This window comes from Lactuca sativa, chromosome 6 (genome assembly GCF_002870075.4).
Source record: "Lactuca sativa cultivar Salinas chromosome 6, Lsat_Salinas_v11, whole genome shotgun sequence".
Classification (NCBI taxonomy): domain Eukaryota; kingdom Viridiplantae; phylum Streptophyta; class Magnoliopsida; order Asterales; family Asteraceae; genus Lactuca; species Lactuca sativa.
The window spans coordinates 178,963,863-178,984,583 of record NC_056628.2 but is presented as its reverse complement, the minus strand read 5'-3'; positions in this window follow the sequence as shown (position 1 = coordinate 178,984,583).

Genomic DNA, 20,721 nt, shown 5'->3' with positions numbered 1-20,721 from the left:
TAAGAAAAAGAACTCTCTTTCTATTATAACTTCTGATAGGTAATATTCCATCTATATATTCTTTTTGGCTAAAATAACTTAAAATCATATACAATGTTGAAATTCACGACAATTTTGCAGCTATTATTCATAGGCAACAACTTCTACGGATTTTGGGTTTCCTGATATTTTCATTTCACGTGAGGTAACTTGATCCCGTGTTTGATATCTTGTCTCTTTTTTCTAATTATGAAAATTTGAACCATATAAAACATTAAAGATTACTTTTTCCCTTTTCATTCAATATAAAAGACACTTGGATGGACTCTACAAAAAGCCAAAGAATATAAATGTTTGGTTCTAAATGCCTTTAAAATTCGAAGAACTTATACATTTTGTTTATATAAATTTATAGTGGGATTTGATTGTTGAGGTGCTTGGGCCAAGTCTAGGTCGTCTTTTTGAGATATACACATTAAAACAGAACAATTATTAATTACCAAGTGTAAGTAATATAATTATATAATAGTTTATGAAGTAATATTAATTATTAATTTGATTTCTCTTATTTTGTTATATCTCACTCATGACATATGCAGCCTCATGAATGATAAAGAAAGTACATTCAAGGACATTATAGATGCGTATATAACATATTTGCAAGTAAGTTTTATGCTTAAGAAATTCATAGATTCAAAAATAATCCAAGAAAAATTTCTGGTTTTTCTAATTTGTTAAAAAATTATGTCAAATCTTCTCCCTCTTTATAGGTTACTGTTGTCAATCCTGCAATGGATAGAGCACTGTCAATCCTGCAAAAGTTTGCTTTTGATGCTCAAAAGGGCAAAATCGTCAAAGATAAATTACGATTTGGTGCCCCTTGGAAACACCCACTATGTAAAGATGACCCTTACCTACGTTCAGAATGGGCAAAGCTTCACCTAATGGATTTCAACCAATATTTAGTCAGTGCCGAGTTTGGAGTATATCTGTCTATTTCTTGTTTTAGTCGTTCTCGTTGTGAAGATTTCAACCACCACCATTTCTTAGTTTTCTATTCAACTCCAACACACAAAGGAGTACCTCTAAACAAATCGTCGAGCCCGAGAGGATGGAAGAAGAAGGAGAAGAATACGAAGATGATGACGATGACAATAATGGTTGATGTTTTTTATTATTTTGAACAATGTTAAGTACTTATTGTAATGTTTAACTTAAATTTGATGTTTTTAATTTGAAAAGTGATTGCTAGTTATTGTATCTTAATTGATATATGTTGCCAAGTGTATGGATTTGCTAAAAATGCAAAATGGAAATGTACAGAATCTGTAAAAACTATAAAAAAAACACATGGTACATATCCCGATGACTTGTCGTCGCCATAGATAATTAAGAAAACTTTATTTTTTTCGAAAATATTCTCGACGAAACCTGTACCGACGACATGTCGTCGGCACAGGGGAACCTATGTCGACGACACCTACGCCGACAACTATTTTGACATATCCCGACAAGCCTATGTTGACGACTCAGTGCCGACGAAATGTCGTCGGTATATCCTATGCCGACAACATGTCGTGGTAAGAAGTTGTCGTCTGCACAGGGGTTTAATGTTGTATTGTGTGTGTGTGTGTGTGTGTGTGTGTGTGTGTGTGTATATATATATATATATATATATATATATATATATATATATATATATATATATATATATATATATGTTTGAGATCCGTTGAGAACTCATAGTTTTCCGAGAACCCGAGAACTAAAGGTGGAGCGTCAGATCAAAATTAACTCATTAAGGGCATGATCGTCATCTTACCAATCTCATTGAATGTTTAATTTTTTATGTTATTGGAAATATTAATAAAAATGTCTAAAAATTAACATAATAAATAAAATTTTCGGATTTTTTTTATAAATATAATAATTTTCGATATTATAAAAATGCAAATTTTTTAATTTTTTTTAAAAAATGTACTTTAAAAAAAAACTGAAAAAAAATATTTTTTTTTTTAAAAAAAACTGCAATTTTTTTATAAACAGTAATTTGTAAAAATCAGTATTTAAAACAAAACTGTAATATATATATATATATATATATATATATATATATATATATATATATATATATATATATATATATAATTTTCTTATAAAAAACTCAACCTTTGAGATGCATTATATGCATTTTTTTTCAAGTGCATATACGTATATTTATTCATATTTAATCAAGTATATTGCCCTTGATATACCAAACAAATATGGTTTACAATGGAGGGTCTTTCCTGTAAATATTTCAAGAGTTTCAAGTCATCCATAAAACTAAATAAACCCAAATTCTTGAGGGTAATACTAATAATAATTAGATTATGACCCGCGTTAAACGTGGGAAAACGCATAAAAAATATACAAATTGTTGAAGGACCTCTTTGTAGATAATTTTATATGTCAAAACAAATTGGATGCATTAATAGGTTAAAATGAATGCGGGGTAGTTCTTTTCATGTTCTTTCAATTGACTCGATGCATGTGCTATTACCTTATCCCTTTGGACCAAAACACAAACCAGCTCCAAGTGCGTCGCTACAGACTACGAAGTCTTCATTCCGTTCTCGGAAACACCAACTAGACATGACTTGTATAATGAATCCATACGTTTCCTTTGAATGTGTATGTAACTTTTAGAATTCTTGTCTGCAGGCGGTGCTCGATCTTGCACCCGCTCCCTATCCCATGTTGAACTTTCAATTGTGACCTTCAAGTCACAATCTCGATCCTTATTGGAGACTCCTCATTCTTTTTTTTTAACAAACTTAAAATAAGTTCTTTCCTTTGATTACCATAGTATATTGATGGATCATGTTCTAATGACCTCTTATCGTATTATGTACTGCTTAGACTCAGGTCTTTTAGAGTTGAGTTTATGAACGTAATTGTAACATTTGGAAATCCAGGTATAGTATTTTAATTATTTATTTTGAGTCAAGAAGGGGGACTCGACGAGCCGATGCCCAGACTCGTTGAGTAGGATCGCAAATGCTGACCAAATTTAATGAATGGACTGGACGAGTCGGAGAGTCGACTCGACGAGTCCGCGTTGTGGTTAGAAACCCTAAACCTTTGGGCCTCTGCCCTATTTAAGGGTCCTTATGGCCTTCATTGGCGGCCACCTTCACCCTTGAGAGATCCCCATGAACCAGAGAGCATAGAGATTGAGAGAAGGGCCATCTTGAGCTTTATTGGTGTGATTTTGCAAAGGAAAAAAAGGGATTCAGCAAGGAGGACCAAAGGTGGTTCTCAATCTGAGACTTTGGAGTAAGGAACTTCACTTTGAGGTAACAAATCGGTCCTTTCTTTCTGTATGGTGTAGATTGCATGAATCTAGGGTTTCTTGACCCTTTTCTCCAATGGAATATGGTGTATATGAAGTCCCTATGTGGAATAAGCATTAGATCTGGACCTTAAAAGGCCCAGAGGGTCCCAACTTTCCAGCTTTAGGCGGTCCCTTTGGAGTTGTGGACCTTGGTTGCCATTTTAGGAGCTATTTCATCAAATAAGGATATATATATATATATATAAGTGTTGCATGAGCTTAAAGATTGGACCTTTACATGATTATTAGGTGTTAGGAGGTCAGATCTATAAGTTAGAGACAAGCAAATCTGACCTCAGAAGATCGTTTGAGTGTTGCCATGGAGGAAACTCGCCGAGTCCATAAGAGGACTCGACGAGTCGAGTCGGGTTGCCCCGCGATTCGTGACCAGTGGTAACCCGTCAAGTGAAAGGCTAACTCGACGAGTCGATTGAGGCCTTAGGAGGATTCCGAGAACACACATGGACTCGCTGAGTCACCCGAGTGCAATCGACGAGTCTGGTTAAAGTTTGACTGTAACACCCAAAGTTTTGAAGGCCAAGAAAGGAAATAAAACCCTAAGTTTAGGGGTCGACTCGGCGAGTCCGAGCGGGATCCGAGTCGAGGAGTAAGTGACCGACTCGGCGAGTCGGCCAAGGTGACTCGGCGAGTCTGGTCTGTGCGAGGAAAACCCTAAATCCGGGGCTTGGAGCTTATTTAATCGCCTCATTCTTCTTCCTAGGGCTCCTTTACTGTCTCTCACACCCAGAACGCCGCACCCTAAGCCTCCATTGTGCTCATTCAAGCTTTTAGCCATTTTTGAGTGATTTAGAAGAAGAAGAAGAAGTGGGAATCTTTGAAGCATCAAGGAGTGGCCTTGGATCTGAAGTTTGGGGAACATTTCAGAGCATTTGAAGGTATTAATTCGTTTCTCTCCTTTAGATCTTCTTTGGCTATGAGTTTTAGGGCTTTTAAGCCATGTCTAAGATCAATTTCGAGCTTGGGGTCCAGATCTGAGGTTGCTACCTCAGATCCATGCTTGTTTTGGTTTAGAATCCCGTAAAGTATCAGCCATTGGGTGGATTTTGGAGCCTCTTGGTCTTAAACCCTAGTTCCTGGTGTATTTTGCTTAGATCTCCATCTTTGCACGTAAAGTTTGCAACTTTACGTGGGGAATAGGCTTGGGAAGGGTAGATCTACAGTTTGGAGTCCATGCATGACTCGAAAGTCCTCTGCATGTAGGTAGATCTTAATGGACTCGGCGAGTCCTTCGAGTGGACTCGGCGAGTAGCTTGAAGATGAGGAGGAACTCGACGAGTGGGATGAACAGCTTGTCGAGTCGGATGAAGATAGGCATGAACTCGGCGAGTTGGATGAACAACTCGGTGAGTTGGATGAAGATTGCCGTGTGCTCGGCGAGTCTGTTCTTAGACTCGGCGAGTCAAGTTGCGTAGTCCCCAAACCCTTCGAGTTAAGACTCGAGTCAGCGAGTCGAGCAAGGACTCAGTGAGTTGGACAGGACAGGATTCGGGAATCAGTAGACTCAGCGAGTCAGGGGCTGACTCGGCGAGTCAATTCGTGATTGGAAGAACCTTGAGCATAGGGACTCGGCGAGTCAGTAAGTGGACTCGGCGAGTAGGGTTGACCTGGAACGTTGACTTTGACCAGGAATTTGACTTTGGCAAGATTTGACTTGGTTGACCTTTGAAGGTGAGTTAGACTAAGTGTTATGTTGATATTGGTAGCTCGGGGAGCTAGTGGAGCAGCAGTTCGGAGTCAGTGGTCAGGTAGCGGTCAAAGGGATTAGCAGCAGCAGTTCAGCAGTATCAGGTGAGTTTCCCTTTGTGTGAATGGGTCTACGGCCACAATGTCGGCCCATGTAGACATGAGTAGAAGACCCGGGGGTTAGCCCTAGGAATCGTATGCTAGTATGTTGGCCAGGACGAGGTCCAATGTTAGCGGGCGGGTGCCCAAGGAATGGTTTATGTGAAAGTTTATACTTGTTGTCTGTGTAATACTTGTATGTGCCTGGTAGGGAGGTGAGAGTGGGCGAGGTCCCGTATCTCACCAATAGCAGAGTGTGGATGGTGTTCCACATCTCAGTAGCAGCAGAGCAGGGGCGAGGCCCAAGTCAGGAAGGGAGTGAGTATGGGCTGGGCCCGTATCTCACTACCAGTAGGAGCATGGATGGGGTTCCGTGACTCATCAGTAACAGGTCAGGGGCGGGGCCCAGAGATAGGCGAGGCCTTAGGACAAGATCCGTTAGTATGTGTTTAGCTTATGTGAGATGTTTATGTGCTATTATATGTTAGTGGGCGAGGCCCTGTGACAGGCGAGGCCTACGTGAAACAGATCTGTATCCGAGCGGGGCTCGAAGCCAGGTGGGGCCTGGAGCGGTGGGGCTGTTGTAGCGGGCGAGGCCCAAGATAGCGGGCGCGGCCCAGTATGTGCAGTATGTGGCTATGCATGGTATGTGGTAGGGTGGGGAACTCACTAAGCTTCGTGCTTACGGTTTTCAGTTTTGGTTTCAGGTACCTCCGGTAGCGGATGATGGAGCTCGGGATGATCGCATGGCACACACCATAGCTTAGATAGCCTGGGAATGTTTACTCTGATAACGAATATGTATTTTGGAAACTAACACTTTTTTATGTTTGAAAACGATGAATTTGCTTAACGTAATGTTTTATCAAATGGAATTTTTAGTCTTGAATTTTGGGATGTTACAAGTTGGTATCAGAGCCTTGGTTTGAGGGATTCGGACATGCTCTCGAGCGTGTCTGAACTCAAACTGAGGGATTGTTATAGAAGTTTTCAAAATGAAAAGACAGTTTTGTAAAAAGAGAGTTTTTGAGAAAGAAAATGGTTTTAGAAAGGCAAAAATAATTCAGAAAGAAAAGAACTTTGAAAAGAGAAAAAGGGTGTGGTGCATGCAATCAACCGAGCTCAAGTAAGTACCCCAAAATACCCATACAAGTTTATGTTATGATTATCAGTTGATAGAATAGTATGCTAGATTAGGACTAAGGATCTAGGAATGATGCCTTATGTGCCTATTATATGTGTTTGAGCTGCATGATAGTGCTGATTAGACAGTAGTAGGATAGCCTGTTTAGGTTATGCCTGAGCTTATGAGTTTGTGATCCATGTTAGTTCAGATTCTTGCTGTTTGGATATGATTGCTTGAGTATGTTGTGGTTAGATTTTCCCCTCGTCTGAATGCTGCTTGCTTTGTGCATTGTGGGATTTCGAGTGATGGGAGTTAGCCATTAGGTGGATACGTCACGTCACATGTGATCAGGGTTGAATAATCTCAGAGTGCTGGATTTGGCCCTATTGCGTAGCTCTTGTTTGAGTCCAACCGTTGTAGGGACGAGCCTTTTACTTGAAGGATTATCTGAGCCTCATCACATGTGATGGTATCCAGGTGATGGCTAATTGGCATCACAAGGAGACCTTCAGCAGCTGAGGACTGGTTGAGTTGAGTCAATGGTTTTCCTAGGGTAAGCCTAGGATGAGATAGTGCTGGGAGTAGTAGTAGTGGATAAGGGACCTGGTGGAGTCAAAGTAATTCCTGAGGAAAGTACGGATAGATGTGGAAGGTAGTATGGGCCCGTACTACTGAAAGCAGAGGATCCGTACTTGATTCGGGAAGGGCCAAGACAAGACCGGGGACCTAGTAGGGGGTGTGTTTGGTCTCGCAGCAGTGATGAGTTTTCTGATAGTGGTTGTGTTATATGTTTCAGCATGGTGACGTTGCGAGAGAGACCAGCGGGCGGATCAGGCGCCGGGGAGGGATCAGGCTCGGGTTCAGGGGCCGAGCAGCTTGAGGAGCGGATGAGAGAGTTGATATCAGCTGAGGTTATGCGCAGTATCCTAGCTCAGACTCCTGTGATCTTTGGCACGGTCAAGGAGGGTATACTGGAGATCTTGGATGAGAGGCTGGGAGCCTTCCGTACCGAGATGATGGCGTTGTTGGGAGCGTGTACCTTGACATTTCGAGAGTTCAGGGCTTGCGGGGCACCAGATTATCATGGGGCTAGGGACCCCATTGCTAGCAGCAGATGGTTGGCTGATGTTGCCAATGCTTTTCGTACGAGCAAGTGTCCCGAGGGGGACAAGGTTAGGCTCGCCTCCTGTCTTCTGAAGGACAGAGCGAGGGATTGGTGGGAGGAGATTGGTCATGCTTTAGGGGATGATGCCACATTGGACGCGATGACTTGGAGCGATTTCTCGGCCAGGTTCATGGCGGAGTTTTCGCCGATTATTGAAGTGCAGCAGCTGGCGCGAGAGTTTCAGGATTTGACGCAGACTACTGAGACTGTGGCGGAGATCACCGCCAAGTTCAGGGAGAGGGCTCTTCTTGTACCGCAGTATGTCGCGGATGAGGAGATGAAGAAGGCTCGGTACCATGAGATGTTGAGGGATGACATCAGGGAGTTCGTGAGCAGATCCAGCTGTAAGACGCTGGAAGATATGATTTCTCGAGCTAGAGAAAGGGAAATTGATTTGGAGCAAATCCGGAAGAGGAAGCCGGATGAGGTTCAGGTAGCTGCGGGTTCGGGCAAAAGGCCCAAGGGATCGGATTCGAGATCGAGGGATCATCAGGACCGCAGTCGGTGCGGAAAGTGTGGCAGGGTGCACGGGGGCGCGTGCAGGAGTGGTAGTGGTGGTGAGTCTGGCTGTTTCAAGTGCGGTCGGACTGGTCATTTCAGCAGGGATTGTACTGTTACCGCCGCACAGGGATCAGACTTGATATGTTTTCAATGCAACCAGCGGGGCCACAAGAAGGCCCAGTGTCCCAGTTTGTTTTCAGCAGGACGGGTGATGGCACCCGCCCCTGCGACTTTGAGGATCACGGATGGCCGTCAGTGCCGGGTAGAGGCACCAGCGGCAGGGAGCAAGGCTTTTCAGATGACGACCTTGGAGACGCGAGCAACGCCGGACGTTGCAGGTATGCAATTTCCCATTTTTTAGTTCTTTTATTTGTGCATGATTTTATTGTTATGGTTCTGCATCATTATCGGTAGATTTATTTTATTTTGAGTGGTTGATTGTGATCGAGTTATATGCCATCTGCATACCTAGGATATTTGTATGGTAGTTAGGGGATGTGCTCTATTGGAGAAGTTTTTGTAGGATGCAGTAACTGTAGCATGCTTGGGAGGGATTTGGTACGTCTCGCTAGTTCGGAGTGGTTAAGTGATTGAGATGGATTGGTTAAATCCCTATCTATGGCGGGCTTGGGTTCCTCAGTAGATGGGTTATGGAATGGTAGCAAAGGTTGGGATCTCTTGTGAGTATTGAGCGGCAAGGGGTAAGCAGGATCGAAGTGGGGGAGAATCCTTCGGGTGTACCCAGAGAGGAGCACGCAGACCCAGAATGAGTACGTGACCACCGAGAAGGAAAAGAAGTAGTTCAGCGTTTGGTGGTTCGAGGATTCAGGGTTGGGAGTTTGAGAAACTCCCCATCAGCTAGTGCGTGTAATGTTAATGGTTAGTTATGGTTGAGAATTCAGGTTGTGGATCGCCCGTAGGACTCGAGAGAGTCGGAATGAGGATCTTGAGAACTAATGGCACATGGGTGCCTTTGTTTTAGCAGTCAGTGGTAGGAGGTGATGTAAGACTACGGGGCATCTGTAGCATTCACTAGCAGTCAGTGGTGAAAGTGTCGTAAGACTACGGGGCAGCCGTAGCATTCACTATCGGTCAGCAATGGATGGCGATGTAAGACTATGGGTAAGTCTAGCATTCCTTAGTAGATTCGTTAGCGGAGTTGGGGCGAGGCCCTTATCTCCTAGTGATCAGGTAGGGATCGGGAATGGGTAGTGGATGAGAATGATAGGGAGTTGCCTATATAGCCCTAGAAAGGTGAGACCTTGGGAGAGGCCGCTCCAGGATATAGTTGGGTGAGACCCGTGGGCGGGGACCGTATGAGATTAGCAGTGTAGATGAGACCTGGGAGCAGGGTTGCTCAGTAGTATGGTTGGGTGAGACCCGTGGGCGAGGCCCGAGCGAGAGTGATTAGACTAGTGGGAATAGAAGGATAGATGCGGGTGGGACCCGTGGGCGAGGCCCGTGAGTTTTAGCAGCACAGATGGGACCTGGTAGAGACCTTAGTGTCAAGTTAGGGGATCGAGAATCCCAGGTTTGTAGTGCCTGAATGGCAGAGTAGATTGAGCAGTTATAGGTGATCGAAGTTCTTTGGAAGTCGCTGGGAGCGACTAGTGGTGGTGTTGGGACTAGCTACCGGTGGGAGCCGGTAATCCAGTCATTGATAGGTTGGAAGGGACCAAGGTGGTCTCAGTTCATCAGGAAGTCAGATGAGGAATAGCAGAATTGCCAGTCAGTGGCAGTGCGAGTATGTAGCGTATGGTGGAATTCAGTTAGCTGATCGTGTGGTGCTCGACATCAAATTGTAGTAGAAAGAAATGCCCAGTGGATATTGGCGATAATGACCTGTACTAGAAGTAGCGGGAGTAATAGAATCGGTGAAGACAGGGTCTTCGCAGTGGCAGATGGAATAGTTGGTAATGGAGCATTGCCTTAGGGAGGCAAGGAAATCGCACAAGGAAGGAAGTGGAGAATCCCTATGGGTTCAGTGCAGTACTCAGTGAGTACCAGAAGGATTGTCGGTTGAGTAAGTTTTGTTTCTAAGTTGTTCAGTGTCAGGTTTGACCCTAGGTTTAACCGTGAGGTTTATGTTAGTCAGAATGACCAGGTGGAAGACCAGCGCAGGTAGGCGGCTAGTGTTGGGATAATTGGTGGGTATTGGAGACGGATCGTAGGCGGTGGGCTATGGCAAACTTCGAGGATGAAGTTTAATTTAAGTGGGAGAGAGTTGTAACACCCAAAGTTTTGAAGGCCAAGAAAGGAAAGAAAACCCTAAGTTTAGGGGTCGACTCGGCGAGTCCAAGGAGGGACTCGGCAAGTCCGAGCGGGATCCGAGTCGAGGAGTAAGTGACCGACTCGGCGAGTCGCCCAAGGTTACTCGGTGAGTCTGGTCTGTGCGAGGAAAACCCTAAATCCGGGGCTTGGAGCCTATTTAATCGCCTCATTCTTCTTCCTAGGGCTCCTTTACTGTCTCTTACACCCAGAACGCCGCACCCTAAGCCTCCATTGTGCCCATTCAAGCATTTAGCCATTTTGAGTGATTTAAAAGAAGAAGAAGAAGTGGGAATCTTTTAAGCATCAAGGAGTGGCCTTGGATCCGAAGTTTGGGAAACATTTCAGAGCATTTGAAGGTATTAATTCGTTTCTCTCCTTTAGATCTTCTTTGGTTATGAGTTTTGGGGCTTTTAAGCCATGTCTAAGATCAATTTCGAGCTTGGGGTCCAGATCTGAGGTTGCTACCTCAGATCCATGCTTGTTTTGGTTTAGAATCCCGTAAAGTATCAGCCATTGGGTGGATTTTGGAGCCTCTTGGTCTTAAACCCTAGTTCCTGGTGTATTTTGCTTAGATCTCCATCTTTGCACGTAAAGTTTGCAACTTTACGTGGGGAATAGGCTTGGGAAGGGTAGATCTACAGTTTGGAGTCCATGCATGACTCGAAAGTCCTCTGCATGTAAGTAGATCTTAATGGACTCGGCGAGTCCTTCGAGTGGACTCGGCGAGTAGCTTGAAGATGAGGAGGAACTCGACGAGTGGGATGAACAACTCGTCGAGTCGGATGAAGATAGGCATGAACTCGGCGAGTTGGATGAAGATTGTCGTGTTCTCGGCGAGTCTGTTCTTAGACTCGACGAGTCAGGTCGCATAGTCCCCAAACCCTTCGAGTTAAGACTCGAGTCAGCGAGTCGAGCAAGGACTCAGTGAGTTAGACAGGACAGGATTCAGGAATCAGTAGACTCGGCGAGTCAGGGGGTAACTCGGCAAGTCAAGTCGTGATTGGAAGAACCTTGAGCATAGGGACTCGGCGAGTCAGTAAGTGGACTCGGCGAGTAGGGTTGACCTGGAAGGTTGACTTTGACCAGGAATTTGACTTTGGCAAGAGTTGACTTGATTGACCTTTGAAGGTCAGTTAGACTAAGTGTTATGTTGATATTGGTAGCTCGGGGAGCTAGTGGAGCAGCAGTTCGGAGTCAGTGGTCAGGTAGCGGTCAAAGGGATTAGCAGCAGCAGTTCAGCAGTATCAGGTGAGTTTCCCTTTGTGTGAATGGGTCTACGGCCACAATGCCGGCCCATGTAGACATGAGTAGAAGACCCGGGGGTTAGCCCTAGGCATCGTATGCTAGTATGTTGGCCAGGACGAGGTCCAATGTTAGCGGGCAGGTGCCCAAGGAATGGTTTATGTGAAAGTTTATACTTGTTGTCTGTGTTATACTTGTATGTGCCTGGTAGGGAGGTGAGAGTGGGCGAGGTCCCGTATCTCACCAATAGCAGAGTGTGGATGGTGTTCCACATCTCAGTAGCAGCAGAGCAGGGGTGAGGCCCAAGTCAGGAAGGGAGTGAGTGTGGGCTGGGCCCGTATCTCACTACCAGTAGGAGCATGGATGGGGTTCCATGACTCATCAGTAACAGGTCAGGGGCGGGGCCCAGAGATAGGCGAGGCCTTGAGACAAGATCCGTTAGTATGTGTTTAGCTTATGTGAGATGTTTATGTGTGATTATATGTTAGTGGGCGAGGCCCTGTGACAGGCGAGGCCTACGTGAAACAGATCTGTATCCGAGCAGGGCTCGAAACCAGGCGGGGCCTGGAGCGGCGGGGCCGTTGTAGCGGGCGAGGCCCGAGGTAAGGGGAGGGGGGGCGAGGCCCAGGATAGCGGGCGCGGCCCAGTATGTGTAGTATGTGGCTATGCATGGTATGTGGTAGGGTGGGGAACTCACTAAGCTTCGTGCTTACGGTTTTCAATTTTGGTTTCAGGTACCTTCGGTAGGGGATGATGGAGCTCGGGATGATCGCATGGCATACACCATAGCTTAGACAGCATGGGAATGTTTACTCTGATAACGAATATGTATTTTGGAAACTAACACTTTGTTTATGTTTGAAAACGATGAATTTGCTTAACATAATGTTTTATCAAATGAAATTTTTAGTCTTGAATTTTGGGATGTTACATTGGCCGTTGACTAGAGTTGACTTCAGTTCACCATAAGGTTTTGGTCAAGCTGATTCAAGAGAGGTCAGGGAAGGGTAGAATGGTCTTCTACCCATTCTTTAAAGATGAGGATAAGAGAAAGTATTAATTAGAGATGTTATCATTTTGATAGGAGGAGGCTAGGTCGGGTTATTGAGCACGAAAGGTTATCCGACATCATATGAGATGAGTCTTCTCACTATACCTTACCTAGAGTGGTAATTATGTGTACCCGGACGGTCTTATGTGTTATGATGAGTATGTGATGTATTATGTTAAATGATATGTATGTGCTATGTTATAAGTAGTATGATATGGACCAGAAGATCAACAATGTATGGGCCGGAAGGTCAAGATGATATGGACCAGAAGGTCTACCAGGATTATGGGACGGAAGTCCCTTGAGACACATTGACCAGAAGGTCTTGTACAGTTATAGCCTTGAGTGGCGTATGTGCGTATGTGGTATTTTGGGGAACTCACTAAGGATTTATGTTTACCGTGTTGCGTGATATGTGTTTCAGGTACTAGTGAGGATCGCGGGAAGGCGCCGGCATGATCTGTACACACTGATGAATATTTATGTGTTTAAGATTCTGGGATATGTTTTTCTGAGATAATATTTGATACAATGAGTTTTGAAATTTTTTTATGAAATTTATTATGGTTGGAAATGAAAAATTGTTTTGCGAATGTACATTGTTATAGTAATATACCTTCCTTCCTATTCCAATGTGATAATATCACATTCCAACAAGTAGTACTTCTAGCTACAAGCTTCTTACTTTAACAATGACTGCAATACTTCAATCTTCTAGCTTAAGTCAGATTCTACATTGATCTTGTTTCTTTAAACCACGTAACATACTCATCTTATTCGGACTCGATTTGATATGGCCCCTAGAGTTGGAATAACAATCATCTTCTTAGTCATTACCGGAACGATGGTAACGAAAGATATGAACAAAACGGAATCAGTTACTAACTTCTTGGTAACCTTGTGACTTTCCCTGATCCAAGTGACAGTCCTGTGCTTCCGGTAGCATAGGACTCTACTACTATTCACACCTACTCATACTCGTCCCAAGTATTTGTCTCGTAGTTTTCTAAGTCACCATACAAAAAAATTCACACAACAGCTTAACACATGAGATAGCAAAACGAAGGTTTTATATTATTCCTATAAACGATTACATAGGTGTTAAAGTTCACCCTAGACTATGCCTCTAATAGTCTACATCATATGATACTACCCGCATGGCTACTACATATCTTGATCTTCGGATAGAAAATCCTTACTCGTGATTCCTTGCGTTGTCACCATCTTCGTCGAGGATTGTCTGAGATGCTCTTTCCTTCGGCTTTGGAGGTGCATTTGCTCTTACGAATTCATTTTTCCTTGGGCAGTCCTCAGAAATATGTCATTCCCTACAACCGTAGCACACCCTCTTACTAAATTTACACTCATTGGCGTATTTCCCAATCCTTCCACATTTGAAGCAAGTCATCTCCCTTCCAGAGTATATATTTTTGCACTTCCCGCACCATTTTTCTTTACCTCTTCCTTTTCTAGACATTGAGAACATGTTACTCTTGTTGGACATTGAAGACCCCTCAAATTTCCTCTTCTTGCCAACTTCAACCTTGTTGGCGGTCCTATCGTTGATCATTTCTTCGACCGACTTAGCTACCCAGATGGTTGCCTCAAGAGTTGGTGTCTGGTGTACCGACACAGTAAGTTCGTCCTTACTTTGTTGAAGTAAACTCCTTGTTTCTTCCATCTGTTCATCCAACATCATCCGCACCATTGCCTGTAAACCTGCCATCGTGATTGGTTCCGGTGCAAATGCTACTTCTAGTGCTTTCTCAGTCACTTTTGGCTCAAGTTACGGGTTACCGTTTCTAAGTCCGCTCCGAGTGCTCACCATGTCGATCTATACACCAAAATCAGATGTTCGGTGTGTAGTGACAAGAATTCCGATAGAAAAGATTTATTTATGATAGACGTATAAATCTCCGTATCACTCCGAAAAGTTACATGCCGGTTTTAATTCCATAATCAAACGTTTAGAAACTTGTACACATAAAATTTCCAGATCCGATCGACAACTGACCATAGATCCAGTAGCATCATAATGCATCATAATTCATTTAACACATAAAGCAATTTAGGCATCTTTCCTAAAATAAACTAGTGCTTGTGTCTAAAGTATGGTAGACACTCATCTCACAATCATTGCTTAGCATTCTAAGTTTAAGTCTAGAAATCCTACAAATTCCTAGTTTGCTTAAACTAATGCTTTGATACCAACTGTGACATCCCCATTTTTACGGCCAGAAAAGACCAATTTAGTTTATGTTTTTTAATAAAATCAGAGTAACTTCTTAAGAAAAGTGTTGCGGAATTTTGTTCCCAGCAAAACATGATAAATATGTTACCAAAGCATTTCCGAAGAAATTTATTTTATTCCTTTTAAACCTTGGGATGTCAACATCAATACAGAAACATAAGCATAAACAGAACTTACATTCATTTATACTAGTGATCTACATATCTTTAATCCCCCAGTGAAGTGTAGCTTTATATCGACACCTGTGATGCAAATAAATTGAGTGGGTTGGGCTGGGAAACCTGGTGAGTACATAGGGTTTTCAACCCACAATAATAAAGTTAGTATGTTTTATCATCAATCAATTAACCCAATTACCCATCCCCATTATCTTCTTTAATTCCTAGGGATCTACCCTAAGAATCATCTATCACTCATTCCTAAGGGTTTTCCTAAGGAATAGGCATGCAGTCCATCGTCGCCAAGGTTATACAACAGGCACTACATCCATAGCTGCCAGGGTTCATCCAACGAGTGCTAAGTCTTTAGCTCTCATTTATCGACAGTATTATTTGTGGGAGTCCACATTCAATACATGTCAATGGGGTTTTAGAATACACCGGGTGAACATATCGTTCATAACACCTATAGGTACCGAGCCTGCTAGTGTTCCACAGACTGTCTAGAATAGTCAACGGTTGTCATCCATACTCTGCTAGATGACAGGGCCATCGTTTGGGTAAAAGTTTCTCTCATTTTTCACCTCTCACCCTCATCTTATAATCTATATTACCTTTTATCTCATCCTCTTACTCATTTTTCATCACACACCAACTATTTCATCTGTCCATGTTTTACCCAACATATTTGTAGATATAAAATACATATACAGTTCAGTTCTGAAGAAATACTTTAGATCTGTAAAGAAAACACATACACATTTCAGATCTGAAGAATAAAGGTCTAGATCTGATAAACAAAGTTTAAATCTTTCATCATATCTTTCAAAGCATAAAATACATATACAGTCTAGATCTGAAGAAAGGTTTAGATCTGGAAAGGAAGAAGTTTAGATCTTTCATCCAACATAGATCTCAAGTATAAATCATCCATATATCAGGTTTAGATCTGAAAAGTTCAGATCTGCAGTGAGAAAGTCTAGATCTGAAGGAAAAAGTTCAGATATGAAAGAAAAGGGTTAGATCTAACAAAAATACATATACCATTCAGATTTGAAGCAAAGTCTTAGATCTAAAAAGAAAAAGTTTAGACCCGAAGAAAAATCTAGGTTCTGAGGAACAAGGAGGTGCCCCTGGTTCAGGTCCAGTAGCAACATCGGAGACGGTCCAAGCTGACTTAGGAGCCGGAGTTGTAAATGCAGGAGCAACATCCAGCATTGTTAGTAGAGTGAGACTTCGGGGGCGAAGTTTGATTCAAGTGGGGGAGAATTATAACATCCGGAAATCCAGGTACAATATTTTAATTATTTATTTTGAGTCAAGAAGGGGGACTCGACGAGCCGACGACCAGACTCGTCGAGTAGGATCACGAATGCTGACTGGATTTAATGAATGGACTCGACGATTCGGAGAGTCGACTCGGCGAGTCTGCGTTGTGATCAGAAACCCTAATTCTTTGGGCCTATGCCCTATTTAAAGGTCCTTATGGCTTTCATTAGCGGCCACCTTCACCCTTGAGAGAACCCCACGAACCAGATGTTGGGTTTTGAGCATTCTAACACTCCTAAGTGTACATGCAACCCTAAATACCTTGGATCTATGTTTTCTCTATTATACACGCAATTATGAACATCCAAGGTATTATCCTAATCTAGCATACAAAACAATGAATATAACATGATAGAATACATACCTCTTTGATGTAGAATGTCTTCATGAAGCTTGAGTGCCTAGTGCCTCAAGTGTGACACCTCAAATGGTTCACACAACACAAAATACACTTAGAATGACTTGAGAGAAATCCACAACTCATTAAATCAGCTAGCCCTTCTTACACACACTAGTGGCCGATTTTGGTGAATAATATGTTGCTTATATAGTGTGTTACAATTAGGGTAAACCCTAAGTGTCATGGCCTTCCATTTCCATGGATCCATGGGTTCAAATGCACCATGGATCATCCATGGACCATCCTATGGGTTTTAGCCCAACTTGATTATCCATGGAGCATTAGCCCACTATACAAGTATGGATGATTCACACAATCAACCCATATATTTAATTAGTCTTCTTTTGATCACTTAATTAATTCTAGATTAATTCTTGATCAATACAATTAAATAATCTTATTAATATATTAGAACTTATAATATATTAATCAACCTTAAGTGTTATTTCTCTCATTATATTCTATCCAAGTGCATGATGCCATGCAACCCAATTGGGCCATGCCGGGTCGGGTCAAGTCTTACCAATTATAGTTATGGACTTAGACATTAATCCAACACCAGAGAGCATAGAGAGTGAGAGAAGGGACATCTTGAGCTTTATTGGTGTAATTTTGCAAAGGAAGAGAAGGGATTCAGCAAGGAGGACCAAAGGTGGTTCTCAATCTGAGACTTTGGAGAAAGGAACTTCATTTTGAGGTAAAAAATCGGCCCTTTCTTTCTGTATGGTGTAGATTACATGAATCTAGGGTTTCTTGACCCTTTTCTCTAATGGAATATGGTGTATATGAAGTCCCTATGTGGAATAAGCATTAGATATGGACCTTAAAAGGCCCAGAGGGTCCCAACCTTCCAGCTTTAGGCAGTCCCTTTGGAGTTATGGACCTTGGTTGCCATTTTAGGAGCTATTTCATCAAATAAGGATTTGTAAGTGTTGCATGAGCTTAAACATTGGACCTTTACGTGATTATTGGGTGTTAAGAGGTCAGATCTATAAGTTAGAGAAGCAGATCTGACCTCATAAGATCGTTCGAGTGTTGCCATGGAGGAAACTCACCGAGTCCATAAGAGGACTCGACGAGTTGAGTCGGGTTGCCCTACGATTCGTGACCAGTGGTAACCCGTCAAGTGAAAGGCTAACTCGACGAGTCGATTGAGGCCTTAGGAGGATTCTGAGAACACGCATGGACTCGCCGAGTCACCCGAGTGAACTCGACGAGTCTGGTTAAAGTTTGACCGTTGACTAGAGATGACTTCAGTTGACCATAAGGTTTTGGTCAAGCTGATTCAAGAGAGGTCAGGGAAGGGTAGAATGGTCTTCCACCCATTATTTAGAGATACGGACAAGAGAAAGTATTGATTAGAGATATTATCATTTTGATAGGAGGAGGCTAGGTCGGGTTATCGAGCACGAGAGGTTATTCGACATCATACGAGGTGATTCTTCTCACTATACCTTACCTAGAGTGGTAATTATGTGTGACCGGACGGTCTTATGTGTTATGATGAGTATGTGATGTATGTTGTTATATGATATGTATGTGCTATGTTATGAGTAGTATGATATGGACCGGAAGGTTAACAGTGTATGGGCTGGAAGGTCAAGATGATATGGACCGGAAGGTCTACCAGGATTATGGGATGGAAGTCCCCTGAGACACATTGACCGAAAGGTCTTGTAGAGTTATAGCCTTGAGTGGCGTATGTGCCGTATTTGGTATTTTGGGAAACTCACTAAGCATTTATGCTTACCATGTTGCGTGATATGTGTTTCAGGTATCAGCGACGATCGTGGGAAGGCGCTGGCATGATTCGTACACACTGATGAAGATTTATGTGTTTGAGATTCTGGGATATATTTTTTTGAGATAATATTTGATACAATGAGTTTTGAAATTATTTTACGAAATTTATTATGCTTGGAAATGAAAAATTGTTTTGCGAATTTACGTTGTTACAAGTTGGTATCAGAGCCTTGATTTGAGGGATTCGGATGCACCATCGGGTGTAACTGAACTCAAACTGAGGATTTGAGGAAGTTTTTCGTAAAAGAACCAATTTTTCTAAAATAGTAAAAGATTTTGAGAAAAGCAGGAGGAACAGTGTGTACGATCAGTCAGCGCCCAAATGATGATTTCCCAAAATACCCATACATTTTGTGTTATGAGATATTATGTGATATGCTATGTATGCTAGAGTAGGCTAGGTATTCATATTAGGACTAGAGTGGCCTAATTTGTGATGTCGTAGCCTAGGAAATTGCTGCCACCATGAGATGCCTCGAGAGTGAGTAGGTAGCAGTGAGGAGCTTATGAGAGGTTGATATGTGTATTTTTATATATATTTATGTATAACATATCTTAATATTTTATCCTTTATTATTATTATTTAGAACTAAAATATACTTAATATGCTTTGAAATATTTAATTACAATTAAAATAGGAGTTGGAATGCAAAAGAAAGAGAATGGAGCTGAAAAGATGCAAAAAGGATATTGCTGGCAGATTGACCCCTCTTCAGTGTTTCGGGTATATCTGATGACTCACAAGTCCATTTTACGAGATTCAAAATGTTCTGAAAACTAGATGAAATTTCCTACGACTTATGTGAAAGGGACTTTTGGCTAATTCGACACTTATCTTATCCAAAATCGGCCTTGAAGATGAAGCATCAAAGCTGGACGGAAATTCCCTCCAAGTTACTTATTCCCCAACCACCACTTTCCTTATCTTTATTTGCTTAATCCCTAAGCCACATTAGTTTCCTTATTCCAATCCAACTCTAATATTCCATATAATTCCATCTCCATCAACTATAAACACCCCATATCATTCCACCAGTTTCATAATCTATGATATTCCACTTCGACTTGTGTAACAAGAAAACTTCATATTTGCCGTTTTGAGGGTCTAGGAGGCGGCCGGAAGGCCGTTAAGCTAACGGGAGGGGAGATCAGAAGGATTGGAGAGCGGATACATGTCGGTAATCATATGGGTTGTTAACGTGACCATCTTTAGCATTCCATTGTGTTACTATTCTGTATTTAGTTTCTAATTTGGGTGTAAAAAACCTTTTACTTTGCGTTTATGATTGAATGAAGCTTTGATTATTAGACTAATTGCTATATTGAATTATTTTTTCATGTTTAATTTATCTTGCCAAGCTTTTTAGAAGATCCTTACGCATTAATGATAATTATTTGCTATTAATTATTAACTAAATTGAGTTGTATGAACATATGCTTGATTGCTTGTTGCTTATGATTTTGATGACCATCGAGATTATAAGTCTAAGAATAACGAATGTGAAACTAGGATTAACTTGGGAATAAGTAAGTTAATGTGTGAGCCTTGTTTGATGACCATCAACAAGAGGTTAAATTGAATTAGTAATTTGATTAACTATATTTACAAGTCTTGCTTGATACGAACTGAACACTAGGAAGCATGTTAGTTTAATCAACTGATCACTGTTTGAATTGACTTGTTTGCTAAAGGATTAGTTGTAGTGAACGCGAATCTAATCATTTTAGGAATTGGTGAACATAAATAAATGAATTTATGTATGCAATTATCTATGTTTTTAAGGTGTAATTTATCTAAATCAAAGTACCTGAAGAGATTTGTTTTCTTGTTAGTTTATCGAAAGTTGTTAATTAATTGTTAGTTTGAGATTTATTAAACTATTTATTTATTCTTTCATGTGACCTGTAGCTTATAATCAAATATTTTAAATTAATTCACCACCGTTCCCTGTGATCGACACCCGACTTACCTAAGCTATACTGTAATCTGACTAGGTACACTGCCTATAAGTGCATAGTTAGTCTAAGTTTGTTAGGTCATAAATATTAAAATTAGTGGGTACTTTTGTGCACATCAGAGGTCTACCGAATGGTAGCATGTGCATAGCGAGAAGTATAGTACTTGTGATCTGGGATCCTAGGAGGAGGACTTGGGGTGAATGCTGATGCGTTATGGATGGTAGTATAGGGCCCGTACTACTGAAAATACCAGATCAGTGAGCAGTCCAAGTAAAAATCCTTAGGGTACTAAGGAACAAGTAGGGTT